Source organism: Monodon monoceros, unplaced genomic scaffold, assembly GCF_005190385.1.
Source record: "Monodon monoceros isolate NGI ecotype Baffin Bay Population unplaced genomic scaffold, NGI_Narwhal_1 Super_Scaffold_21, whole genome shotgun sequence".
NCBI lineage: Eukaryota > Metazoa > Chordata > Mammalia > Artiodactyla > Monodontidae > Monodon > Monodon monoceros.
The window spans coordinates 84,224,921-84,238,042 of NW_021703778.1; the positions used below are offsets into that span (position 1 = coordinate 84,224,921).

The 13,122-nt window shown below is 41.9% G+C and overlaps 1 long non-coding RNA gene across 1 annotated transcript in view; it reads left to right on the forward strand.

Moving 5' to 3' along the window:
* The window catches only part of LOC114904542, a 21,403-nt gene extending 8,542 nt beyond the window's left edge, over positions 1-12,861 (forward strand). The window contains exons 2-4 of the long non-coding RNA XR_003795979.1: positions 9,883-9,971; positions 10,964-11,042; positions 11,561-12,861. This is a non-coding gene — a long non-coding RNA (uncharacterized LOC114904542). The remainder of the gene's footprint in view (positions 1-9,882; positions 9,972-10,963; positions 11,043-11,560) is intronic.
* The last annotated feature ends 261 nt before the right edge of the window (positions 12,862-13,122 follow it).

A 13,122-nucleotide genomic window follows, 5' to 3' on the forward strand; every position in this document is an offset into this window, starting at 1 on the left:
TTTCTCCATCAAATCTGAATGAGATCCTTGCCAGGTAGAGTAATCTTCATGGTAGGTTGTTCCCTTCATCACTTTGAGTATATCATGCCACTCCCTTCTGGCTTGTAGATTTTCTGCTGAGAAATCAGCTGTTAACCTTATGGGAGTTCCCTTGTATGTTATTTATTGTTTTTCCCTTGCTGCTTTCAATAATTTTTCTTTGTGTTTAATTTTTGCCAGTTTGATTATTATGTGTCTTGGTGTGTTTCTCCTTGGGTTTATCCTGTATGGGACTCTCTGCGCTTCCTGGACTTGGGTGGCTATTTCCTTTCCCATGTTAGGGAAGTTTTCAACTATAATCTCTTCAAATATTTTCTCTGGTCCTTTTTCTCTCTCTTCTCCTTCTGGGACCCCTATAATGCGAACGTTGTTGCATTTAATGTTGTCCCAGAGGTCTCTTAGGCTGTCTTCATTTCTTTTCATTCTTTTGTCTTTAGTCTGTTCCGCAGCAGTGAATTTCACCATTCTGTCTTCCAGGTCACTTATCCGTTCTGCCTCAGTTATTCCGCTATTGATTCCTTGTTTTGTAGTTTTCATTTCAGGTATTGTATTGTTCATCTCTGTTTGTTTGTTCTTTAATTCTTCTAGGTCTTTGTTAAACATTTCTTGCATCTTCTCGATCTCTGCCTCCATTCTTTTTCCGAGGTCCTGGATCATCTTCACTATCATTATTCTGAATTCTTTTTCTGGAAGGTTGCCTATCTCCACTTCATGATGTAGTTGTTTATCTGGGGTTTTATCTTTTCCTTCATATAGTATATAGCCCTCTGCCTTTTCATCGTGTCTATCTTTCTATGAATGTGGTTTTTGTTCCACAGGCTGCAGGATTGTAGTTCTTCTTGCTTCTGCTGTCTGCCCTCTGGTGGATGAGGCTGTCTAAGAGGCTTGATGGGTGGGACTGGTGGTGGGTAGAGCTGACTGTTACTCTGGTGGGCAGAGCTCAGTAAAAGTTTAATCCACTAGACTGTTGATGGGTGGGGCTGGGTTCCCTCTCTGTTGGTTGTTTGGCCTGAGGCAACCCAACACTGAAGCCTACCTGGGCTCTTTGGTGGGGCTAATGACAGAGTCTGGGAGGGCTCATGCCAAGGAGTACTTCCCAGAACTTCTGCTGCCAGTGTCCTTGTCCTCATGGTGAGACAGAGCTACCCCCCGCCTCTGCAGGAGACCCTCCAACAGTAGCCGGTAGGTCTGGTTCAGTCTCCCCTGGGGTCACTGCTCCTTCCCCTGGGTCCCGATGCGCACACTACTTTGTGTGTGTCCTCCAAGAGTGGAGTCTCTGTTTCCCCCAGTCCTGTCGAAGTCCTGCAATCAATTCCCACTAGGCTTCAAAGTCTGACTCTCTAGGAATTCCTCCTCCTGTTGCTGGACCCCCAGGTTGGGAAGCCTGACGTGGGGCTCAGAACCTTCACTCCAGTGGGTGGACTTCTGTGGTATAAGTGTTCTCCAGTCTGTGAGTCACCCACCCAGCAGTTATGGGATTTGATTTTACTGTGATTGCACCCCTCCTACTGTCTTATTGTGGCTTCTCCTTTGTCTTTGGATGTGGGGTATCTTTTTGGTGAGTTCCAGTGTCTTCCTGTCGATGATTGTCCAGCAGCTAGTTGTGATTCTGGTGTTCTCACATGAGGGAGTGAGCACACGTCCTTCTACTCCGCCATCTTGGTTCCTCCTCCTGGTATTTTAAACATATTTTTTCTTAAATCCCAATAAGTGTTATTATTACTATTTTTTTCAGTCATTTAAAAAAATGTTTGCCCAGACTTTTATCATTTTCTTTGTTTTTCTTTCTGCACCTCAAACCTCCATCTCAGATTAGTGTCCTTTTGCTCAGACTTCCTATGGAGAGGTTCTTCAGTAGGTGAACTTTCTCAGTTTTTGTCAGTTTAAACTAGGGGTCCCCAACCCCCAGGCCACAGACTGTTATCTCTCTGTGGCCTGTTAGGAACTGGGCCGCACAGCAGGAGGTGAGCAGCGGGCGAGTGAGCGAAGCTTCATCTGTATTTACAGCCGCTCCCCATCACTCGCATTAACGCCTGAGCTCTGCCTCCTGTCAGATCAGCGGTGGCTTTAGATTCTTAGATTCTTATAGGAGCATGAACCCTGCTGTGAACTGCTCATGCAAGGGATCTAGGCTGCGCACTCCTATGAGTATCTAATGCCTGATGGTCTGAGGTGGAGCTGAGGCAGTGATGCTAGGGCTGGGGAGTGGCTGCAAATACAGATTAGCAGAGACGTTTGACTGCACAGAGACCATAATAAATCAATTGCTTGCAGGCTCACAGCAAAACCCTATCAGTGAGTGGCAAGTGAAAACAAACTCAGGGCTCCCACTGATTCTGCATTATAGTGATTTGTATAATTATTTCATTATATATTACAATGTACTAAGAATACAAATAAAGTGCACAATAAATGTAGTGCGCTTGAATCATCCCAAAACAATCCCTCCCCCCATCCCGGTCTGTGGAAAAATTGTCTTCCATGAAACTGGTCCCTTTTGCCAAAAAGGTTGGGGACCGCTGGTTTAAACAAAACTCTTGAACTCTTCTTCAGGGGTAGTTCATTCTTTGACAATCATTCAGGAATGGAAGCAGTGAGAATATTAATGGGAAAATATCATAATTCCCCATAACTGCACAATCCTGTAGCTGAATTTAGAACATCCCAACATGGGCAAAAATAACTCATTTATCATTGCCACACTTCATGTTGGCTAGAAATATGTGCAAACCCCAAAATGACAGAAGCTATACTTTGGGTTCTGGTACCAAAAATTTAGAAGTTCTCCTTTGTTTCAAGCCCAGAGTTTTTTACACCAAGGAAAAGCACCAGTTAGCCTGAAGTTGGTGAGTCATATGCCTAGCTTTTGTAAAAGGGCAATTATGATAAAGAAGATGGGAAAGAACTAGTATATAGGCAGATCAATTTCAGTATAAAGTACATATGTATCACTATCTAGAAGTTCATTCTTTTAAAACTGTTTTGTCCAGAATGCCATCAAGATACCTCCTGGGATGTCTTTTGTTCCCCCAGGAGTATCTATAGCCCAATTTTAAAACACTAAACTAGCATATGACTTGTGAAACCCACAAGAATGTTCCTACAAGGCTCTTGGGAAGAACACAGAGATCAGATAAATATATGTAGCCTTTCAATTTCATAAAATCAGCACGTGGATCTTAACCATATAAGTAGCTCAGAAGGTTGACACTAAGGTGAGCAGCTGTTAAAAAACAAGGAACTAGCCGATAGTCAACAAAACAGGTATTTATTGCTACAAAACTACTTTCGACTAACTCACAAATTACTGCCAGAAAAGTTCAAGGGGATCAGAATAATTAACATACAAACTCAGAACTATAGTTCTCACTATGCACTGAGTACCCAGTCTCTTATAACATAATCATGAAAAGCTGACTCTGAATTATGCCATTCTGTATAGGAGTACCAGAAAGTGAAAGTTCTGTAAATAACAGCCCAGAGAAGGACTATTGTTATTTCATTTTAAAACATCATCAACTTTTCAGGAAGAAAATAAAAGCAGGTGGCTTAAGAGCAGGGTACACGTGAGAATCATCTAGAAAGACTGGTCAAATGCACATGTCCAAACCGTACTACAAACTGACTACTCTTGATCTACAGGGTGATTCTTGTTGCCCACACTTAGTTAAGGACCACCGCTTTAGGGAATTTATTTCTAGAGAATCTGCTGGGATCAAGACTTGTTAGAAAGAATTTCTTCACATTTAACCAATATTATGAATTTTACCAAAATCACTGTACTCAGGATCATTTTGATAGAGATTCCATTACCTTAAAAATAGAGGCAGGTCCAAGGCCTTTGTTCTTAACAATAAATTTGCAGCTATAATTTTACCAAGAATAATCGCAGACCAAGCATCATTCAGAATATCTGCTAGTTTCTTGGTTAAGCCAAAGGGAGGCCATCAAAGCAGGTCACAAAAGGTGCTCTACCAAAAGTTAAATAGGACTAAGAGGCTGAAATTTACCATAGAATGTAAAGTGAAAGTTTGAGCAATAAGAAATGATATATTTGACAATTTTAATTGCAAGACTAGGAAAAGAGGAAAGGGTTAGGGGAAGGAGGATTATATGGATTAAACTGGAAAGTTGTCTGAGAACTAAGGCAGCTCTCTACTTCTACTGTCTTTCTTGGCTCACATGATCTCTTTCAAATCATGTCTCCCTCTTTCACCTTCGAAGAGCATCTGATTGGACTGGAAAATTAGCTGTATAATATATTGTCATGTAACCATCCCTACTGACTAGCCCCCGGTTCAAGATTAGTTGCATTGTCCACTCTGGCCAGAGTAGTAGAAATGGTTTCACCCCAGCACACTGACTGATTTCATCAGTAGGGCTGTGTAACTGGTAAACACTGCAAGACTTTATAAACCAACCAGTGTGTTCCTATTGTTCAACATGTTTGGTGATGAAGCCCCTGGAAAATCCTGTTGACTGGTCTCTCCAAGGACTCTTTTCAGGGCATTTTCAGCAGTATTCATTAACCTTCCACTTTGAACTTTGGCAGGTCCAGAATAGGCACTTCAGACCTTCTGATATTTATGGGAGCTCAGTTTGAATTCAGACCTTCTGATATTTACGGGAGCTCAGTTTGAAAACATTGCCATTTGTAGGCTCTTGAACAGGGAAGTCGAATGAGTAGTGTGATAGTGGACAAGAGTTTGGTGAGTAACCGTTTCTAAGATGACCTAGAGACTTGAGAGCCCGGAGAAATTAAAATTTTTCTATTGTACTAATCCAAGCTTGAGGTGAGGAAGACTGTATAAGTTTTTACATTGCTGCTGTAACAAATGACCACAGCAAATAACCTTAGTGGCTTAAACAATACAAATTTATTATCTTCAGTTCTTTAGGTCAGAAGTCTGGCATGGGTCTCACAGGGCTAAAATCAAGGTGTTGGCAAGGCTGCAATCCTTTCTAGAAGCTCTGAGAGGGAACCCATTTCCTTGCCTTTTCTAGCTTCCAGAAGCTGACCACATTCCCTGCCTTGTGACCACCATCCTCTGTCTGCAGAAGCAGCAACAGCAGATTGAGTCCTTATGCTGCCATCTTTCTGGTTCTCTGATCATAGCTGGGAAAGTTTCTCCACTTTTAAGGAATCATGTTATTAGATTTGGCCCACCCAGATAATCCAGGATAATCCCTCTATCTCAAGGTCAGTAATCTTACTGACATCTGCAAAGTCCCTTTTGCCATATAAAGTAGCATAATCACATTTTCCAGGGATCAAAGTGTAGATATCTTTGGGTGCCATTACTATGTGTACCATAAAACACCTAGAACAGATATTTTAGGCAATCAAAAGGCCTTCTCTTTTAGCTGGGTTGATGGCCCATAGTCAATTTGGTATGGAAATGGGGTAGAAGAGGTAAAGGAAGATATTGAGATCAAGCCTAGTCATTTGGGTAATTTCACCCCTTTCAACCATTCTAAGATGGGTGAAAGTCTGTCTGCCTACTGCCTCTAAGAGGGACAGCCTGGTTCTCACGAAAGCACAGTGTCTAGGGGAAGCTTCCAGATTTGTAACCAATAAGCCTTAAAAAAGCAGGCCTGGTTTTTCTCCCAAATGTTCCCAGGGATGGGCTTATTTTCTCACATTCCCTGAGAGCACTGGTGCCTCTCCTGTTGGCTCCCAGTTGCTGGAAACCATCTGCCTTCTTCTCCTCCTCTTCGCTCATATGGGCCCCATCTCAGTCAGGCTTACTTCTTGGAGGGAGCAAATGGGACCAGGGAGCAGGATGTGGAGAAAGACTGTGGAAGCAGAAGTCAGTGTTGGGGCGGGGCCACACTGGAACTGGTATGCTAGTGGAGACCCACTGGGTAGTTGATTTGGGTGCAGGCAAATGTGTGGCAGTCATTCTGAGCAGAATGTGAGCACCAGAGCCTTTCTGTACCCCAGGGAGTGGCTCCAGGAAAAAGGATGCCTAGCTAAGACACTACCTCTGAGAGTTTTGATATCTTTATTTCTCAGTCTCATTGGTTGCGCCTGATTTCCTCCATGACATTAAACAACTGTTGTATGATTTTTCTGTTGGTAGCACACAATTTTTCCAAATTAAAAAAAAAAAAGGAACAAAAAGGTTATGCTTTTCATCTGTGTCTGTGTAAACAAACCCAGTAATTACCATAACTCAAATTGCTGCTGAAGCTCTCCATATTTTAATGTGCACTTGCTACTAAATCTCTGCCTATATCCTGGGAAGTTAATCCTGAATTAGGAAACAGAAAAACTGATTAAAATAACATTGGGCCAAGTCCATGATTTTTATATTCATAAGGTTCAAAATTTCTGTGAGGAAATGCGCAATGCAAATTGAATTATCTTCCAGAGTAATAAAAAAAAAAGAAGGAAACCAAAACAATGGTAAGATATGGGTATCCATGCAGAGAGATGTATGAATTAGGCTTTCTGTGGCTTGGTTTGATGGTGATTCAATATTCCACTCCTCTGAAACAACCTTGACTTACCAGGCTGCATAAACTCAATTCTCTTCTGTATAAAGTGAATATTATCCAGTTTTCAAGTAGCAACATTTCCTTAAGTTCTACACTTTTATCAAAAGAGGTTTTTCACTGAACTTTGAAGATAACATTATTAGTCCTTGCAAGTGTTCTAATCACGGTCTTTCTTGATTGCCTTTAGGACAAAAGAGCAGTTGTAAATGTTCAAAGAAAAATCAGGAAGGTGAAAGCCATTGTTTTTGTGCCTATCGGCATGGGGTAGGTGAAACTGAGTATTAAGGAAATAGTGTAGAAAATTCAGGTCTCCACATTTTCTTTTAATAAATTGGGCTAATTTAAACTCTCTACCACCTATCTTTCTTTTTTCCCTCCATATCCACTCTTGTCCCTTTCTACCCTGTTTCCTGCCTGGGAAGGCTGACCTGTAGGGACTTAACCAATGAGCTCTCTTGCTCTCTGGCTTGCGTTTGGGTTTGGCAATAGAGAGCCCCAGCAAGAGGTCAGAGGGAGAGGGGAGGGTAAGGTCAGAGTTCCCTCCGGATGGCTGTGTCTCTCCGCTGAAGACCACCGTTCTTGTCATGGTTGCCCTTTCTTCCAGGCTCTGGAAACTGCTTTCTCCCCCTTTCCCTTCAGGCTTGGCACTGTTTGTTATAAGCTTCAGGGTACTGTACTCTCCTTTGTTGTTTTGGTTTCCCATACCTTGCCAAACCTTTATAAATACCCTCTTTAGTAAACACTCCTCAAATTATTCTAATTTGACTGAGCTCTGTTTCATATTTCAACCCTTACAGAGACAGAATCTGCCTCATCCAGCCCTATATCTAAATTCTTCCCACATCCTGGGGCCACCATCATTGCTTACCGAGACGACTAACTGACCATTCTACTTCTACTCTTTATGGCTCGAAATCTTCTAAAAGTTTCTCATCACAAATATAATAAAGTCCAAATTCCCTACCATGGCCCAGGGCCCTGTCAGACTGTTAACATTCAACTTCATCTTGAGTCACGCTCATCTCCCAGGTTCTAGAACCCACCAACTTCTCTTTTGCCTGAGGACCTCTGTCCATGTTGGTCACTCTGCCTGGAGTGTTCTGCTCCCTGTTCGTCGTATGGTTAGCACTGTCAAAGACAAAAGCATGAGTAAGTGAGGAGATGGATTTTATTCAGGCTATTGCAATAGGGAAACACCTCAGATCTGAAGATTAGAGTACATATTAAGTTTCCTATGGTTGGTGTAACAAATCATTGCAAATTAGCAGCTTTAAACAATAGAAAGTTATCCTATTATTGTTGTATGGGCCAGAAATCCAAAATGAATCTTACGTGGCTAAAATCGGGGTGTTGGCAGGGCCGTGCTGCCTCTGGAGGGTCCAGGGGAGAATATGTTCCCTTTCTTCTTCCCACATCTAGAGCTGAATTCCTTGTCTCCTGGTCCCTTCCTCTATCTTCAAAACCAGTGATGGAGCATCTTTTCTCTGACTCTGCTTCTCTCTGCTTCCATCACATGGCTGTCTTCTCTTTTATCTGTGGTCGAGTCTCCTGCTCCCCTCTTACAAGGATACTTGTGATTCTGTTTAGGGTCCAACCAGATAATCCAGGATAATTGTCCCGACCCAAGCTCATTAATCACATCTGCAAAAGCTCTTTTTCCGCATAAGGTAAGATATTCATAGATTCCAGGGATTAGGACCTGGGTATCTTGGAGGGCCATTTTCCAGCCTACTACAGCGTGTCTCAGCAGAGGGGGCTTGCCTTAGATTTTTATGGGGAGGAGTAGACAAGTTACAGGTGGGGTTATTTCTAGTTGGGATTGTTTTTTCAATCAGAGGAAGTTTCAGTGGAACAGGAAATGCTTAGCTGGTTTCAGGGGAACAAACAATTCTAATCTTGGCTAATTATTCATGAGACAAAGAAGAAAGAGGATCTCTGTCTGACCATGTCAACAGATTCAGGCAAAAGAGGAATGGTCTGGGTCTAACCTTGTCACCAGTAAAAATGGGAGCCATCTACAAATCTTGTGGGAGTCATGAGAAAGAGTGGATAGCAAGTCTTATCTAAGCCATGTGGGGAATGGTGGTTCATTGCAGTTAGTCATTTTCTAGAACACAAAGGGGTGGGGGATTTGGGGAAAAAAAGACTGGGGAGATTTCTTAACCATCACTGTTTTCTGGGAGCATAGAATTCAGGTAAAGTTCAACACTGTCATCACTCTCTCATCCTTAAATATATTTTCATAGATGCCCTCCCTGAACACCCTATGTAAGTACTGCCCTCTGCATTATTCTGTGTCATAGTTTCCTCTTTATTTCCTTCACAATATTTTTCACAATCCATAATTATTTTGTATACTTCTTTGCTTGTCTCTCTAGACCATAAACTTTTTGAGGACAGGGAAAATGGTTGTCTTATCAAGAGCTTAGAACAATGTATCTTTATATCTTTACAGCCTGGCACATTTTTGTTGAATTGACAAAAGAAGCAATCCCAGATGGCCAATAAACTCATGATAAACTGTCTAGTGATTACCTCATTGGTAGTGAAATAAATAAGGATAAAAATAACAGTGAGGTAAACAAAAGAGAGTCAGACATCGTAGGCAGCAGGACCCACATGTTCAGAGACACACAGTGGTGTGTGTGGAATGTGGGGCATGGCTGGTGTGAGATGGGACCTGAGCCTGGCAGGCTGAGGCTCCACAGTGAGTCAAAGACCAAACCTCAAAAGAGGTGGGGCTCTATACTTCCTATTCCCCTCAGTGCCTGCATTCATTCATCCTTTCAACAAATATTTTTGAATGTGTTCAGTTTGCCAGGCACTGGTCTAGACTTTGGGGACATAACAGAGAACAGACCAGACAAAAATTAGCCTTACAGTAAAAAGAAGAAGTGATTAAAATAAATAGTGCTGAATGTTAAAGAGAGAAGCAGAGCAGAAAAGTGAAATGTGGAATGTAGGCTTGCAATTTAGGGAGAGTGGCCAGGGAAGGCCTCAGTGAGAATATGCTATCTGCCAGGTGTGGGATTGGGGGTGGAGGGCATGTAACCAAACTTGAAAGAAGTGATATTTGGGAGAAAGGCATTCCACGCAGAGGGCACAGCAAGCACTCAGGTCCTGAGGTGCACACTCACCTGTAAGAAGGCTGGTGTGGTCTAAACAGAGTGACAGAGAGGGGTGCACAGTTGTAGGAGATGCGGCCACAGAGGCAAGGGGTGACGGTTGCAGCTGTAGGGCCTTATAAGCTTCTGTAAGGACAGTGGTTTTTCCACTGAGTGAAATGGGAAACCATTGGAATATTTTGATAAGAGGATTGACATGCTCTATTTCATTTAACAGGATTGCTTGGGCTGCTATTTTGAAATGAGACAGAAGAGGATCAAGGCCCAATGCAGGAAGACCCTCGAGGAGGCTACTCCGTGATCCAGGTGAGAGATGATGGAAGTAGCACGTATCAGGGAGGTAGCAGTGGAAATGATGAGAAATGGTTAGATTCTGGATGTACTCTGAAGCCACTAGAATTTGCTGATGGGTCAGATGAGAAGTGAGGGAGAGAAGTCAAGGATGACTGCAAGATTTACGGCAAGGATGGGGTTGCCATTTACTGAGATTTGGAAGAATACTAAAAGAGCAGCTTTGGGAAGGAAGATCAAGAGCTCAGTTTGGGACACATTAACTCCAAGGTGCACAAGTTCTATTTTAAAATAGAACTCATTTTGAAAATGTTCCTGTGAACATTAGGAAATTACTTCTCTGAACTTCTCACCTTCCCGGAGAATATTTCTACCACGGCTTTGTTGGGAGAAGCACAACAGGAAAATTAGAAAATCTAAGTATATAACTGCTTTGGAAATAACAACAGAAAAGTCTGTATGTGAAGTATCTCCTTTTCCTGATCTCTTGGGCACCCAAAAGAGCAGATGAATTGAATTTGGAAGTTGAAGAAAGCCACCAGCTTTGGGGAAACAGCTGCATCAGAACAGAGGCCCAGCTTTGGCCCCCAGGGCTCTGCAGCTGAGTCCACAGCTTGGCAGTTACCGTGCCTTTCTCTAAAAAGCTGACTGCCTAGCTTTGGCCTCAGGCAACCCTGTGCTGAGAGATCTTCCAGGCAGAGAAAGAGAGCCCAGGCTCCTTGCTCCAGTTGTCATTGCTTGTCACCTGCTCTGAAGTGATGACACTCATAACCTAGATCTTGGCCTTAACCTCTGAGTTCTCCTGCATCCCTCATCTTGAACTGCCCAACCTGAAAATACACTCTTAAAGTCCCACACAAGAGCTCCATACACTCTGCTTCACTGCAGGGTCATTCCATGTAAATTAATTTTCCAGGTAACTGAAGCTTAGCTGTCCTTTGATGTCAACCATATGAAGGAAAATTTTTCTGAGGCTGAACTGTAAACATTCTTGCTTTCTTAACCAGGGCACCTAGAACAAAATTGAACTTTTCTGACGTTAGGCTGTCTCCTCACAACTTGATGATGCCCTCAGGCTCTAGTGAGGTATGTAGAGTCTGTGCCTACTACACTTACAACCTCAAACTGCTGTGTATTCGAGGCTTGTATTTTCTTTTTAAAAATGTTTTTGTTGTTTTGCTGCATCATCCCTGCGGTCATTGCTAGTTACTGCTTGATTATTTGGGTGCTTCACAGGCCATTTTTAACTTACTATCTGATTCCAAGCTTGGGTCTTGGTAGCTAAAATATGATCTTCAGAAATGCAAGATAGCATTTGTGGTGGACAGAATTGTAAGGTGGCCGCTTCATGTTCACACCCTGTGTAATCTCCTCCCCTTGAATCTGATCAGGACTTATGAGTATGATGGGATGGCCACTCCAGTGATTAGGTTACCTATATGTTTGGCAAAGGTGAAGGGACTTTGATTATGTAAAGTCCCATAATCATTTGACTTTAAGTTAATCAGAAGGAAGATTGATCCAGGTGGGCCTGACGTAAGCAGGCAAGCCCTTTAAAAGATGATCTAGAGGTTCAGAGGTTTTCTCTCCTGTTGGCTTTGAAGAAGTAAACTACCATGGATGCTATAGCAGCAAGAAGATTAATTTGGCCAAAAACCACATGAGCTTGGAAGAGGACCCTGAGCCTCAGATAAGAACACAGGCCTGAGCAACACCTTGACTGCAGTGCTGTGAAACCCTGAGCAGAAAATCCAGCTTAAGCTATGTCTATATCCTCAACCCATGGAAATTGTGAGATAATAAATGGGTATTGTTTTATGCTGATACGTTTGTGATAATTTATTATGAAGCAATAGAAAATTAATACAGTATCCTATTTGGATTTTGTATTTAAAAGGGTAAAAGCATACTGCACTTGCAATGCATGGGTTCATACAAACTAAATCACATTATTATAATTACCCCATCCTACTATGCATAATAGCAATTCTGAGTTTCATTCAGCTCAGGAAATAAAACTCCAGAACCTATTAAGATTATGCTTGTCCATTCCTGAGCTTCAGCAAATAAAATATGCAGGGCTGTAGTGGAAATCCAACTCAATATTTCTCTTCTCTACTAATTTTTCTACCCAGGAGAGAATCATAAATTAGAAAAAAAAAAAGATCTCATGTTTAAAAAAAAACTCAAATGGAACAAAACTAAACTTATCAGTGGCTGTGTGGTGGGGTCAACTTTTTCTACATGATATTTTAGTTACCTATGTTATAAGTAAGTGCAAAAAAATATCATGATGGTATAATATCTTATATTTTTGAGCATTTTATAAAACTTTAAAAAGTCTATTTCATATGACCTTCACAATATGTCACTTCAAACACGAATTAAGAACTAAACACAGCCTAGCAGGCTAGTAATTTATTTATATATTCAATTTTTTAAATATTGTTTTTGAGTAATTATTATTGGTGCATAGTAAAAATCAAATCTCTCTTTCACAGCCACCTTCATTAATCTTGTTTTCCTCTCCAGAGTCAACTCTTACTGGTTTCTTGTGCATTTTTCTAGAGGTATTCTCTGCAGTTACAAATAAATATTCAAACATGATGTGTTAATTTTAGTAATTTATATTTTACTAGAAATTGATGTATGTCACTGGAATTTAATAATTTACCAGAATAAAGTTTTAAAGGGTGTTCTTCTCCGTAGTTGTACTCATAGTTCCTTGCTCATTTGTAAATTTGGATATTTATATTTTATCCTTCGACATTCCTTTTTTTATTAAGCAATAGCAACAAATAGCACTTGAGCTTACCAGTTGTACTGTTTTTGTCTGTCCTGGTCTAACATTTAGTTAAGTACTTACCACAAAGTGCTCAGCCAGGTACTGTGCTCTGCTTTTAATACACACGATCTCTCAGGGCTTCCCTGGTGGTGCAGTGGTTGAGAGTCCGCCTGCCGATGCAGGGGACACGGGTTCGTGCCCCGGTCCGGGAAGATCCCTCATGCCGCGGAACGGCTGGGCCCATGAGCCATAGCCTCTGAGCCTGCGCGTCCGGAGCCTGTGCTCCGCAATGGGAGAGGCCGCAACAGTGAGAGGCCTGCGTACCGAGAAAAAAAAACCAAAAAAACCACGATCTCATTTCCCTGCAATAACCCTCCAGGG